This window comes from Magnolia sinica, chromosome 6 (assembly GCF_029962835.1).
Source record: "Magnolia sinica isolate HGM2019 chromosome 6, MsV1, whole genome shotgun sequence".
NCBI classification, from domain to species: Eukaryota; Viridiplantae; Streptophyta; class Magnoliopsida; order Magnoliales; family Magnoliaceae; genus Magnolia; species Magnolia sinica.
This window is the reverse complement of record NC_080578.1, coordinates 40,570,891-40,584,686: the sequence shown is the minus strand read 5'-3', so window position 1 is coordinate 40,584,686 and position 13,796 is coordinate 40,570,891. Positions and strand designations below refer to the sequence as shown.

Genomic DNA, 13,796 nt, shown 5'->3' with positions numbered 1-13,796 from the left:
TGGTTGTATTATTTTGAACTCATGTCTTAAAATGATCCAAAAAAGTGGAAGAACAGCGTGGATAAAAAGCATACATCATAGTGGGGTTCATAAAACACCGTCCAGTGATAGCGTTAGTAGCAATCCGCGTCAAGGGTCATGCTGCCCTCCTAACATGGCACATGAAAAACCCTACTCTTTTTGTGGGTAACGTTGGCCTGCCCTTATTAAAGGTCGATGTCATCTCAGGCCCATGACTTGTCTTTCACCCAGTCCTAGCGATGCACCTTGCATTTGCCCCTTCCGTAGGAGCTAGTGGGACCAACAGAGATGCCCGTGACATATCTGAAGATGTGGATTGCGTGGTGTAGCAGTGGCAGTGTGTCGATGTCACCAAGTTTTGTGGGCCTGACCATGATACATGTTGTATGTCCACCCTGTCCATTCATTTTGCTAGATCATTTTAAGTCCTGGCCGAAAAATGAAGTAATTCAAATCTCAAGTCGATCACAACATAGAAAGCGGTCGAGGCAATAACACCCACCCACCCTTGGAACTTTCTTATTGCTTGTTATGTTCATTTGCTATCCAACTCGTTTATAAGGCACTATAAAAAATATAGTTATTAGGGGTGTTTTTAGCACAAGCGGCCGCAGCAAACTACCACTGTAGATGAAATGAGGGGCATTTTTATGTGGCCGCCTGTGTACAAAACGGGCCACCGCCGCTGATTTGAAATAAAAAAACCCAAAAGCCCTAAAACGCGTGCCATATCCCCAAATAACCAAAACGCAATTTTCATTTCCCTCTCTATGTTTCCTCTTTTGACGTGCGCACGCCCTCCCTTTCTCAAGTATCTCTTCTCGTGCGCTTCTCCCATCTTGGATTTGGATATTCAATCTCCCATATTACCTCCAAATCTCATTCTCTTTTATTTCCCTTCCTTTCTTCTCATTATCGGGTTCTTAGATCAGATCTAGAGCTACAGATCGAGTAGGGCCGGCAACCTGCAGATGTGGTCATCAACGGTGAGCAATCAAGGACCCTAATCAATGGTCAGCGGTTAACGGCCAAGAAAATTGATGTCCTGCATCTTTCTTTCTTTTTTTGGTTTGGATGTCCAACATCTTATCCGAAGATCATTCCAGTGGATCGAGGGTACTCTCTCTTTCTCAACGGTGAGCATCAAGGACCATAGCTCGTTCTCTTCGAGGCACTCAAAGGTACTCTCTCTTTCTCTCTATTTTCCTCTTTTGAAGGCCAGATATTGGGCAGTAGCCATGGCAGTGGCAGCCATGTCCACCACTGTCCACGACCCCCTACATGTTTGAAGAAATGCTTCAACTAAGATTCTCAATTGTGTCACGTACACTTTCAGAACATAGCCCCCAACATGTTTGAAGAAATGCTTCAACTAAGATTCTCAATTGTGTCACGTACACTTTCAGAACATAGCCCCTAACATGTTTGAAGAAATGCTTCAACCGGACCTAGATTATAAACATCTCCTCTTCATCATGGACCCCATCATCATCAATATAGGTAAGGATGCCATGTCCAAAGAATAACCTCTTGGGTCTCAAAAATCAGTCCACTGACCTGCTGGACTCAGCCCTGTTTTACCTCTAATGGTGCTTCCCCCATTAGAGGTGAAACAGTGGTACTATGTACTTCACTTAGGAAGGACATATAACAATGGTGAAACTTAAGTCACAAGTTTAACTAGTCTTGATATCTGAAATTATTGGAAACCCAAGGTATCAGTTAGGAGTCTTTTTAACTGTGAAAATCAATTTATTCTTGGTTTATTGTAAGAAAAAAGAGAGAGATTGTTTTAACAGTCCTTTCAAGAGTTGAGATTAGATATCCTTAATAAAATAAATAAATAAATAAAAGAGTTGAGATTAGATTAGATGGTTTGGAAAAATTACGTTAGAACCATAGAAGATGGAGATGTGTTTTGGGTCTATGTCAACTGTAACTTACGAATGCTGTTGATGAGAAAGGGAACTTTATTTTTCTCTTGAGAGTGATTTTCAAGATGTTTGCCTAGTCTTGTTTGATGCCTTTCTCATCTTTTTAACCATCATCTTACAATCCCACCTAACATTTAAATTGCATGGGCTGAGATCTGGTTGATCATTGTGGCTGAACTATCACAGCATGCACCAAAGTGCATTTTGATTTAGATGAGAACTCGAGAATCAAATTAATTACCAGGATTTTTTTCTTTATTTGACATAGTTGAAGTTAACAAGGAATGAAAGTGTGGCATTTCCAGTCTGTAAACATACTTCTGTTGAGTGACTGAAGACTTGTATGCCATTAATGGTCTGTAGGAAACACTAGATCCTAGTCCATTGGCTTTGACATACAATTTTTGTAAAGTGCCATTGACTTAAATGTTTTAAATATATGTTTTTATCATGTTTGTTGTCAACGAAAGATTTAGCACTCACACAAGCTACTGGCCATACCCCTAGATAACTAAAACCATAGCATAGGATCTTTTTGTTCCATCATCAGGACAAAAGCTGTTGGAATTACTCCTAGTTGGTAGAACAGAAATACTCTAGCTACCAGAAAGGCTACATGTCAACTTATCTTTGCTTTCTGGTTTTGTAACTAATCTAAATGCTTGTTGATACTTTTTGAATTGCAATACGTCTATGGTTTCTAGACAATATATATTGATTGGGTGACTGGGTGTTGTTGTTCTGATTATATATTTCTTATCCAGAGCTTAAAACACAACCCAAATGGGAGGTTTGTTGTGGTTTGTGGGGATGGAGAATACATTATATATACAGCTTTGGCCTGCAGAAATAGATCCTTTGGTACAGCATTGGAATTTGTTTGGTCATCAGATGGAGAATATGCAGTCAGGGAAAGTATATCAAGGATTAAGATTTTTGAGATCACATATAACAATGGTGAAGGCTGTTGTTGTTCTTAATAGCAAAAATTAAATTTCTCAGATTCCTAACCTTGTCATCTTTTTGGCTGCCACATGACTGATAAATTGAGTGAAAGTTTTCTCGAGTATAATTCTTTTACAGGAAAAATTAAATTTCTCAAATTCCTAAGCTAGTCATCTTTATTGACTGCCGCATGACTGAAAAATATGAGCAAAAGTTTTCTTGAGGTTTTTTTCTTGACCCCATCTTTTCCTTCATTCTCCTAGCTTTGGAGGGTGGCCTCCACACTCAACAGTATTGGAAAGCACCGATCCATATTAGGCTATCTGCGTTTAATGGGAATAGTGAGGTAGTGGATAGTAACTCATTAGGCGGGAATTTTCATTCCATACTTAATCTAATTACCTCCGCCGAGATACCTCTTAAGGATTTCAGATTCTAGTACCTTCCATTAGGTTGCTGTAATGAATGCTAGTTGTAATGGCTTTTTTTTAAAAAAAATGATGAAAATGCTTCTCTCTACAAGGACAAACTTGAGTAATTCGATATGCTGCATATCCATTAATCGAGTAGTTAATGTGTGCCTATTTATCACACTATGCCACAACTATTCCAAGGCCGGGGAATAAAAAAATGTCGACCTGCTTCAATAACATAACCTATTCTCAATCTCTCTCATGGCTATCAACTAGTTCCAACTTGTCAGAGGTTGTATAGTAAAACTGTACTTGCTTGACTTCATTTAGCATTCTTTTTTGTTACAGCATAATGTGGTTGCTTGTGAACCTACATCAACTCCCTCATACAGCTTATCTACCATGACATTTTTGCAACTAATTAATGTTTTTTTATCTTATTTTGCACGTTCCAAGGAAATCTATGTAAAAATGTAGAGGCAATGAGAACTCTGCTGCTTACTCTGTGATTAAATTAATTATCTAGTGATTCTATTCTTCAGTCTCTTAGGGAGTTGGCTAGAAAGCCAGTTGAACAATTATTTATAAATAGTCCGGTGGTGTTTCTACATCTTTTTTCAGCATGCATAAATTGGTTCAGATCAGTTGGTACAAACAATAAGGTTCTAATCCTCATGTAGATCCTCAATTTACTTGCATTTCTAGATGCTTCTTTCAGATGACTACTTTCACGCTATACTTATTTGTTTGCATGTTGCATTAAATATTCATGAAAGTGTGCATAGATGTAAATGCATGATGTATAGGTGTGAGCAAAATGCACATGTTGCAGGAATTAGTGCATATATTGGCACAAATTCACTGTTGGCAAATCCTTGCATATGCACAATCACACCTACACATAGACGCATGTTGACTTACCTTTGCATATGTGAAAATTGTTTGTTTACATGTATGTAATGCACATTGAGGTCCTGGTATTGATCCCTAGCAGGGGTGGCTAACATGGAGTGTGTGTACTGACATGGGTGTGTACTAACAAGCTACCCAAAACAAATGTATGTAATGCACATTGACAACTACTGTAAGTACCATAATTCCACCAATACCAACTTTAATTTCTCTAGCTACCATGTGGAATTTTTCTCAATACATATGATGTCCTGATCTCATTTGTTTGATTATTTTTCACTCCTTCTTCAATATCTGGTGCAGAACTCAAGGTACCTGTCATCCTTGATCCCTACTCTGATTAATTATTTGTTTGCTAAGTTTGGAGTTCCCAAAACACCAATTCACATAGGGAACAATGTAGTAAACAGTTCCACTGAAATTTTTATTCCATGCATATTCTGTTTTTTGGCAGTTTGCACAGAGGGGAGTGTCACCCATATGCTAGCAATAGTTCACTATGTCAGAAGATCCAAAACCTTCAACTGGAGTATGGCAAACATATTTTCCAGTTCAGGACTGAAAATTAGGCAATGTGTTTCCTGAGCAGAGGATTCACCACATGTGAAGCTCAGGTACATAGCTTACTATGAGCAATCCTAATAACAGGGTAGAATAGTAAGCATAGCATCAAATGTTTGCATGTGATCGTTCCTCATTAATTAGAGAGAATTTTCTTATGATTAAAAGCAGGAATCGGGTCATGAGTTGGGCTATTGGGTAATCCAAATTCTTGTCATTCAGTCATAGGGTTTTGATAGTTATGCAGATATTGATTTGATAGTTAGACCGATGGAGATTTGATTGTAGGATAGCACTTATCGGAAAAGATTAGTCAAAATCAATAGGAATTTGTGCGAAAGGATTAGTAAAGAGTCAGTAGGAATTTCTATTATTGCCACTTTTACCGGTGCTTTGTACAGCTTTTACTGGCGTTTTTTCAATCTCTTATTGGCACTTGTTATAGGTTTTACCGGCGTTTGTTGCGACTTTTACCAGCGTTTGTTACAAATTAAACATGTATTTCTCATAGCTTTACCTGCATTTCTCTTAGCGGCGCTTTTTATAGTTTACTGGTGCTTTTACAGTTGTACCGGCACTCACAGAAGCGCCGGTAAAAGTTCATTTTTTAGCAGCAGCCATAAAAACGCCGGTAAAAAGGGATGACCACCGGTAAAAGATACAGCGATGCCCTCCTTTAGCGGCACGTGTCAGATCGCCGGTAATTCTTATACCGGCAATTTTTGGGACTTTTAGGGGCGGTTTTGGCCGCTGGTAAAAGCTATTTTTCTTGTAGTGAGGTCACACAAACCTGGATGAAGGAAAACACATATATCAGCTTGATACCAAAACTTCTGTAGCTCCTGGGAAGTTTTACATTATGAGGTGTTCAATCTCCCCTTCTTTCTACAATGTAGCGCACTTAAGCTTTTCATCTGCCTCACTTTCTAGATAATTTTCTAAAATAATTTGGTAAATTTAACACACACCACCATGGTCATACCACACAATCTGCTTCCCATATTAACTGCATGCAAGACCACAATAGTATGGGAGAGTAGATTCAAAACTTAGGTGGGCCACCCCGCACAAAACATTTAGAATGAAAACAATCTACTTATGAAACCTTATTAGAGCCAAACTATTCATAGGAATTTTATCACTCAGATAAACTATAGGTATAAATATTATTCTCATAAGGAACTCCTGTGCACTTGCAAAGTTTCCAATAGTAGGCACTCAATCTCTACTGTTTCGTGAAGTGACACTTAAGTATTGAATCTACCTAAATTTTGTACACCTATAGTATTTCGGTCTTGGCAAACTAATGAACAGAGTGAATTTATCAAAGGCATTTTTTGGCCACACAATCTTCAAATGCAGGAACATGATATGGTACCGGCGAGCAGCGTTCCAACCGTAGGTATGGTTCACACTGTGGATCTTAACCCTACAACAGGGTCCAGGAGCTAGGTGGTGAGAAATACACCCATCCATTCATTTTTTTAGCTCATGATAGCACGTAAGTGTAAAAATAAAGCTGAAAAAAAATTCAAGTGGGCTGCATGGCAAGGAAAAAGTGTTAGGAAAATGCCTACCATTGGAACCTCCTACATCCACCATCATGTTTGTATTCCATTGGAACAATTCATAAGGTTTCCTATTGGGATGAGCTGAAAACAATATATATATATATATATATATATATATATATATATAATATATATATATATTTATATTTATATACATACACACATAGAGAGAGAGAGAGATGTTCACACACAACTAGTTGGACTATTCAACACTACACCAAATTATCAATTTTGGAAGGAAACATTACTTTGGTTCTGGAACGGCTTAACGTTTTAAGCCGTTCTAGATTTGGAACCATACCACAACAACAAAAAAAGTATAAAATAATATTCCCACACCTACATGTGGAGGTTTCTAGCCCCAAACTCTCTCTCTCTCTCTCTCATTCCCTCTCTCTCTCTCTCTCTCTCTCGCTCCCTCACACCTGATTTCCCTCTCTCCCTCTCTCTCTCTCTCTCCCTCTCCCTCACTCCAGATCTTCCTTCCTCTCGATCTTTCTCCCTCACTACAAGACAATTTAGCATAGCCGACATAAAGATCCATATAAATTCAAAACAAAAAACCCTGCGCGCATGGCATTGGATGTTGGATATGGTGTGGCATCGACACTGAGAAGTGAAGCATCTTTCTCTCTATCTCTATCTTTGTAGTAGATCTAGAAAGGTTATTTTTGTTTTCTCTTTCATTATTATATATTTTTCAGCCCTAATTTCTTCGATCTCTATTTGTAATTATTTGAGGAGAGGATTTTGTTCTAATTTGGGAAATCTAACATGGATTTTGTTTATTTTCTAATGACTTTGTTTCTTGCTTGGAATTTTTGAGTGTTTTTATTGGAGGTTCTTTTCAAATCAGTAGATTTGGATGTGCTACTGTCTATATTTTTTGCTTAGGTTCTTTTCAAATCTCCATGGGCTTGACTTAAGCCCGTTTGTGCAGACCAGGCTGTTAAATTTTTATGTGAAATACAAAGAGATTTCATGTGCACGTGGGGTGTTTGATGAAATTCCTGAGAGGATATTTATTGTAAATTTATATTTTACCTTATTGTAAATATTTATTCGAGAGTGGATAACTACTGCCGATTTGACTATAGGCCCACCTGAGTGTATATGCAATCCAACCGTGGCATCAAATTACTTCTTGAACCCTAATCTTTTAAATTTTATCTATTGCCTTAAGCCCACAGACTCCTTTTTTCACTTCTTCCTCCCATTTTTGGCTATTCATTCCTATTTATTTATCTTTTTATTATCCATTCTTTAACTAGCTTTTTTCTGCATATCGTTTTGGATGCAATCCAGAACATGGTAACTGGATAGGGGAGGATCAGAGTGGATGCTCACTTCTTCTTCTTCTTCTTTAATCTTCCTGCCGATTAACCACAGATTGCTCTCCACTACTCATTTGCTCAACAACCTGAAAGTTGAATAATGCAACCCTTGTAGCGCATGATTACAGTTCGGATTCATCTGTCTTCTAGAGAAAGCTTATGATATTACAAGAAGTTTAGAAGAACCTATGCTGTAATTGTTGCTTGAATTCGAAAAAGTGTTGTCAAATTGGATTGGTTTGTGTTTTTAGTGAGGTTGTTTTGGTGACATCAGAAACGATTATTTTGAACCATATATTTGATGGAAATTTGATATTTCTCTAAATTACAATGATTTTCAGAACGCAACAAGTTTTCTCTAGATGATCTCAAAATGAGATTGGCCAACATAGATTTCTCAAAATCAGGTTAGATTTCTTACCAATTCTACAATTATAATTGCACTGTTCTTTTTTGTGTGAACCGGCAGCTCAGCCTTGGGATGTTTACATCTGAACTGCAAGAACATGATGCCCACGCCACTTCAATTAGTACTTCTATCATTGTTTTTGCTTTAGAAAAGCCCGATGATGTTAATAGTCATTCATTATGGATCTCCATTCTTTGGCTGGTAAGATTAAACCAATAGCAGTATCAAAAGAATTAATGTAAGAAATAGCAGGTGTAGGTGAAGCCATCGTGGATAGAAATGTGCGCTCGATTGATTGCATGGTAGCAGATATGGTTCCATTCTCAAGAACCATGTGTAAGCCCCTAGATTCATTATGGTGGATCCTCACAATGATTTGTTCAGAGTGTATTTGCCTTTTTCTGTTATCTTCTGCCGATGTTATGTGTTTATTCAAATTGATCTTGAGGTAAGAAAATGTACCCTGGAATGATGGGGAAATGGAATCCTGCTATCTGTCATTTTGATTTTCTGTACTGCCCAAATGAAAAGCAGATGGGTTAAAGTGCAAGACGCAACCTAAATTGGCATGCAGCCAGATGGGCTGGCAACTAATGGCAAGTCTAGCTATTTAGCTTGACTTTTATCAAAGGGAATCAAGTGGTTGGACCTATCCATTCGGTGGAGTTTATAGTTAAAAGGGTTCTCCACTTTCTTGTTTCCTTCTTTCTTTAGTGAAATTCGCAGTTAATTCTCAAAAAAAATAAAAAATGATGTTTGTTTTTTCTCTTGAACATGTTTGGAATTGCATTGCCCCTACATTTGCTTTAGAATGCTATTAAAATTTCAGACTGCATTTGTATCCTATTTATGCATCTTTTTCTGTCCACAATGAACTTTTGGCACATTTTTCTTGCTTTGGGTTTTGTTGGAATTAGTTTCCTTGGTCCTCCCATTACTTATTAGTTATTATTACTAATTTCATTGTTCTTAGTATTGCTTATTCCAAGAAGAAAGCAGGGGAGTCTTCCTACTTTAGAGGGTGTTTGGCTGCCACCTAGCATTGGTTGGCAGGGTGCGAAATCATTCTTAATCATACTGATGATGTTTGGGGCTGCATGGAAAATGGAAGCAACATTTGATGGGCTACAGTTTCCTGGTTTTCATGTCCCAAAACACTATTGAGTTGAGAACAGGAGGAATCCCATTGCATCTTAGCTATGGCTATGGGAACTGGTAGCACCCATCTACCCTTTCAGCCAAATAGCCTTCAAATGCAGTCCTGTTAGTGGGTACCTAGACCCGCAGGTATTCAATGGACTCTACCCAATTTTAATGCATTTTACCAACTATGACTGTTCAATGTAGTTGTGCATCCTATCATTTTACCAACTATGATTGTTCAATGTAGAAATGCAGGTTTAGAGGCTTGTTTTCCTATGCTTTTGCAACCTTTCAATAATAATAATAATAATAATCTGTAGAACAGTAGGTTTTGAGGCTTGTTTATGTGATCTATTGGGCTTAGCAAAAGGTCTTTACAATTGGCCTTGGTTTTGCAAGGTTTCTTTCATTTCTATATCAAAGTGACAATTTTGGAAATAGCACAAATAGAGGAAAAGAGTGGGCATCCTTCAAATACAAATGGCAAGTGAGCTTACCTCATCAAATAGAAGAAATGAACACAATGGCCACAATTTTCTATAATTCAGTTTTTTTTTTTTTTTTTTTTGTTTCCTCATTCTTGTTATTTCTAGTGCAAGGTGTCAACCCAAGAATCAAGGTGGAGGTTTGGCCAAGAGTAAGATTTTCACTTGGGGCATCTTTAGTGTAACCCAACTGTTCAGACCTTGTAATTTTTAAAAATGAAATCTTGTTTATAGCCTTTTCTAGTATCTTCAGTAAATGCCTCTCATCTTATATATTTTTGTGGCTAATAATTATCTTTCTATAATAAGTAATAACAAATCATATGTGAATTCATGATCTAGTCACTTGACACAGGCATCAAACTTTTGACATCACTAATCTAGTCACTTGGAGAAGTGTAGTAGCCTCTGCGAATTTGGGAATCTTGTACTCCAGCTGCTGCAGAGAATTCTATCAAGTAATTTCCACCATGGTCTTTAATGCAACCACCCACCCCGAGAAACAGGCAAACATCAAAATCCAACATGCTGCAAACATGTATTAAAATTTTTTTTTATTCTGATGTCCATTTATTGTTTGCTAATGTGGATTTCGACATGTGTGCCCAACATGACAAATTTTAGATGTATGGAGTGTTGTTCAAGCACAAGTTTTATATTGGATCATTGCTTCATTCTACTGATCTTTAACATTCAGTCCACATGTTTCTTCTTCATTATGTTTTACACAGCTAGGATTGCTTTGTCATAATTCATGATGTTGTTGGTTTTCATTTGTTGCAGGTCATGTGCCCCACATGCCTTTGCACGGGGATGGCAATGGCAAGCGAGCATGATCCTCAAATTGACCCCTTCAATTAGAGGTGCATTGCATCATTATCTCTTACTATCAGCTGAAAAATGAAAATGTCCTATTAGTTGCATCTTCAAGCTAGCTGTAAGCGTTCCTGTACATAACTTATGGAGTACTTGAAAGAGTCATGTATCTCTAGCATGCACTGATTAATGTTACTTCGATGTCTTTCCTCATTCTTGCTATCTCCAGTACAACCCCACCACCAAATTCCTTACTAAGTAACTATTTGTAGGCGAAAAGAACTAAAAACTTCAAGGTATATTTGCTAGCATGACAAATAGGTTAGCATTTACTAGGCTGAAATTTTACATGATAGAAGAAATAGTACCACTTACTAGAATGAGAAATTTAATGTGATAGGTTGGTATTCCTGCCTTATCTGCCATAAAAGCACGTAATACATGTAGTTTATTTACCTTGTTTATGCAACCTTGTATTCTATATTCTGTAGTTAATAGTATACATGGTCGTTAAATTTCATTTTCTCTTCATTTTTATTTTTCTTCAAGAAAAATGAAAAAGAAAAGAAAAGAAAAGAAATGCATTATCTCATGCAAGTCTTGCTGAACTCAATCAGCCAACCTGGTTTTTGCTTGGGGCATGTAAGTATTTGACATCAGATACTTAGATGTAATTGACTTGGATGCAATCTACTAACTCCATGCATTCCAAAGTTCAACTGTGATAATAGCTTGGATTGCCAATGGGTGCACTAGTGTCAGAATGGATATAGTGAGGCCTAGTCTAATGGAGTACATTACAAATGCCACATCTAAGTTGATTCAAGACAAATTTTAGGTGTTCAAGGTGCGGACTTTGGAGCAATGCGTCAAGCTGGAAAATTAATTCGTGACAAGAATGTGTTGAACTTCTAATGATAGGTTTTAGACCTTACAATTTATGTCCTTCATCTGGCCATTTGGAAGTGTCAAAGCGCAGAATTGAAGGATTGTCCTCGACACAACTTGAAGAAATCATAGCATTCAAGAAAATTGTTGTCATATTCCTTACATTTGATCATTTTTAAATACTTCAATACTGTTAGATACAAACAAACATGAGCCTCTGTTTTATGATGGGAGTTGAGAAAATTAGACCAACATTCCATACACCTTGAGATTATTGCAACAATCTACATGACAATGAACATGTAGTTTACACAGGCTAAAGGCAATGGTAGATTGGCTTTCAAGGGCACAAAAAAGCCTACAGTTTCCAGGTCTTATTCCTTTCAAGTTACATTGCCTTGTTTACCTCTATAACTCAAAGACTCATGTGTAGCACCCTTATTTCTAACATTCAATTTTGGTTAGGTTATCTTTTTTATGTATTGCATCCAAGCTTGTTTCCATAAGTGGCATGTCTCAAATGTTTTTGATTATCAGGCATCTAGTTTTTGGATGCCTTTCTGTTTGAAGGACTTTATCCTTAAGCCCTTGTTTTCTCCTAAAGTCCATTTTTAAATTTTCAGCACTCTTGAACAGACCAATTTCCAGGCCTGCTAGTTTTTATTTAGATACATGAAACAGTAGAGTTCCCCATTCCTTATTTTAGTAGCAGAGATATTAGGGACAACTGAACTGTGTGGCACAGTGAATTTCAATTCCTTATTTCCCTTCTTTTGTAGCGACAGGGAATACGTGATAGGTCGCTAGATTTGGGAGTCAAGAAGAAATTATTGTGTGATGAAGGTAAGATAGGGCATATGGTTTTTAAATTGCATATGATTGAGAGTATCAGTCTCCAATTCTTTTTGTATCTTTATATTGGTTATAGGTATACTAATGTTTAGTAGGCATAGACAGTTAATGAAATCTAGAATGGCTAATTCCATTTATCAAGAAATATTTGTTGCAACAAGCTCTTATAGTTTTTCAAAAATGAACTGAACAAAAGGATAAATGGAATAATCCTCAAAAAAGCAAACTTGTTACCTTTCAAGTACATTGGGCTTTGCCATCCCTTGCTGGATCTTCTTCGTGCCCACCAAATGGTATGAAATAGATAGACATTTTATAGCAGAGGACTGCTCCATTAGTAGCCTTGCTCTCCATTCCTAGTTAATAAGCATATGAGCGTGCTAAAAACCAAAATGATGAATAATGATAATGAGAAATGCTATGATTTGGCTGAGGTTTTGCACTGTATGTCTGGATTTTAAGCTTCTACAAGTTGATCCCATGATCTAAATTGTTAATCTGATGGGCCTAATTATGAATAGCTTATGAAATAGACCTTTTTTTAAAAGATGAGAAAATTTACAAAGATCCCACACCTGGAACTATCATTTAGTGTTGTTTATGCAATAGACCTTTTCAAGGTTTCTTTTTTTTTTTTTTTGAAAGATGAGAAAATTTACAAAGACCTCTAGAGTCTATGCTTTGGTTCTTATGGTTTGATCCCTTTTTGGTTTAAGGAGACCAACTTTCACTATTGGTGGATTTCTGTAGAAATGATTGCCTTTGTGATTTTTTATGCTCATTTAATGGTTTTGGTTTTGAATCCTATTATGATAATTTTATTTCCATTATTTTTTACGCCGAGTGCTTAAAAACATTGGGAATGGAATCTTATTAAAAAAAAAGAAAAAAGACAACAGGAATGAAGACTTGTAATGATTCCACCTTTGGTATGGGTAGCAGGTGTGCATGAAAGGAGGGTTTTCTAATTTAAAGGCTTTCTGCCGCAGTTGTGCCTGAGTTTTAGAACTATGCCATCTAGTTGATCTTCTAAAATGGAGAAAATAAAGGACAGTGGTGATAGTGCATTACCTGTCCCTTCACTTCTCTAAGAATCCCTAAAGTGAGTGACTCCTTGCAATCAAAAGTTCTGCAAAAATAAAGAAAAATGATAATATATATGATGGAACAGTGACAAACAGGTGACGATGATGACAAATGAGTATTTAATGAAGCTTTTGGATTTAAAAATTTCACCAGCTTGTAGCTTGCTAAGTGGATTGTTTTGATTCGGAAGAACTTGGGGCTGTGTGTATAGGGACATTGAGTAGTAATTATCCATTTCAAAGGTGAATAATGGGGTATGCTCCTATTAAAAACTTCCAGTTCATCTCAAAATATTGAAAAAGAAGAAAAGTGTTAAGGCATAAAAAGAGAGAAAGAAAGACAGCAAAATGAGCATTATGTGCAAGTCATTGTGCAAGAAATGAGTGTTGTGCACAAAAGATCATTGTGCGTAAATGAGCATTGTGC

General features: G+C 37.0%; 1 long non-coding RNA gene across 1 annotated transcript; it reads right to left on the bottom strand.

Moving 5' to 3' along the window:
* Window positions 1-10,865: 10,865 nt before the first annotated feature.
* Window positions 10,866-13,413, bottom strand: LOC131248691 (uncharacterized). The gene is made up of 3 exons (XR_009172343.1): window positions 13,356-13,413; window positions 12,519-12,640; window positions 10,866-10,963 (listed from the first exon to the last, which is right to left on the bottom strand). It is a non-coding gene; the product is annotated as an uncharacterized LOC131248691 (long non-coding RNA).
* Between the last annotated feature and the right edge of the window lie 383 nt (window positions 13,414-13,796).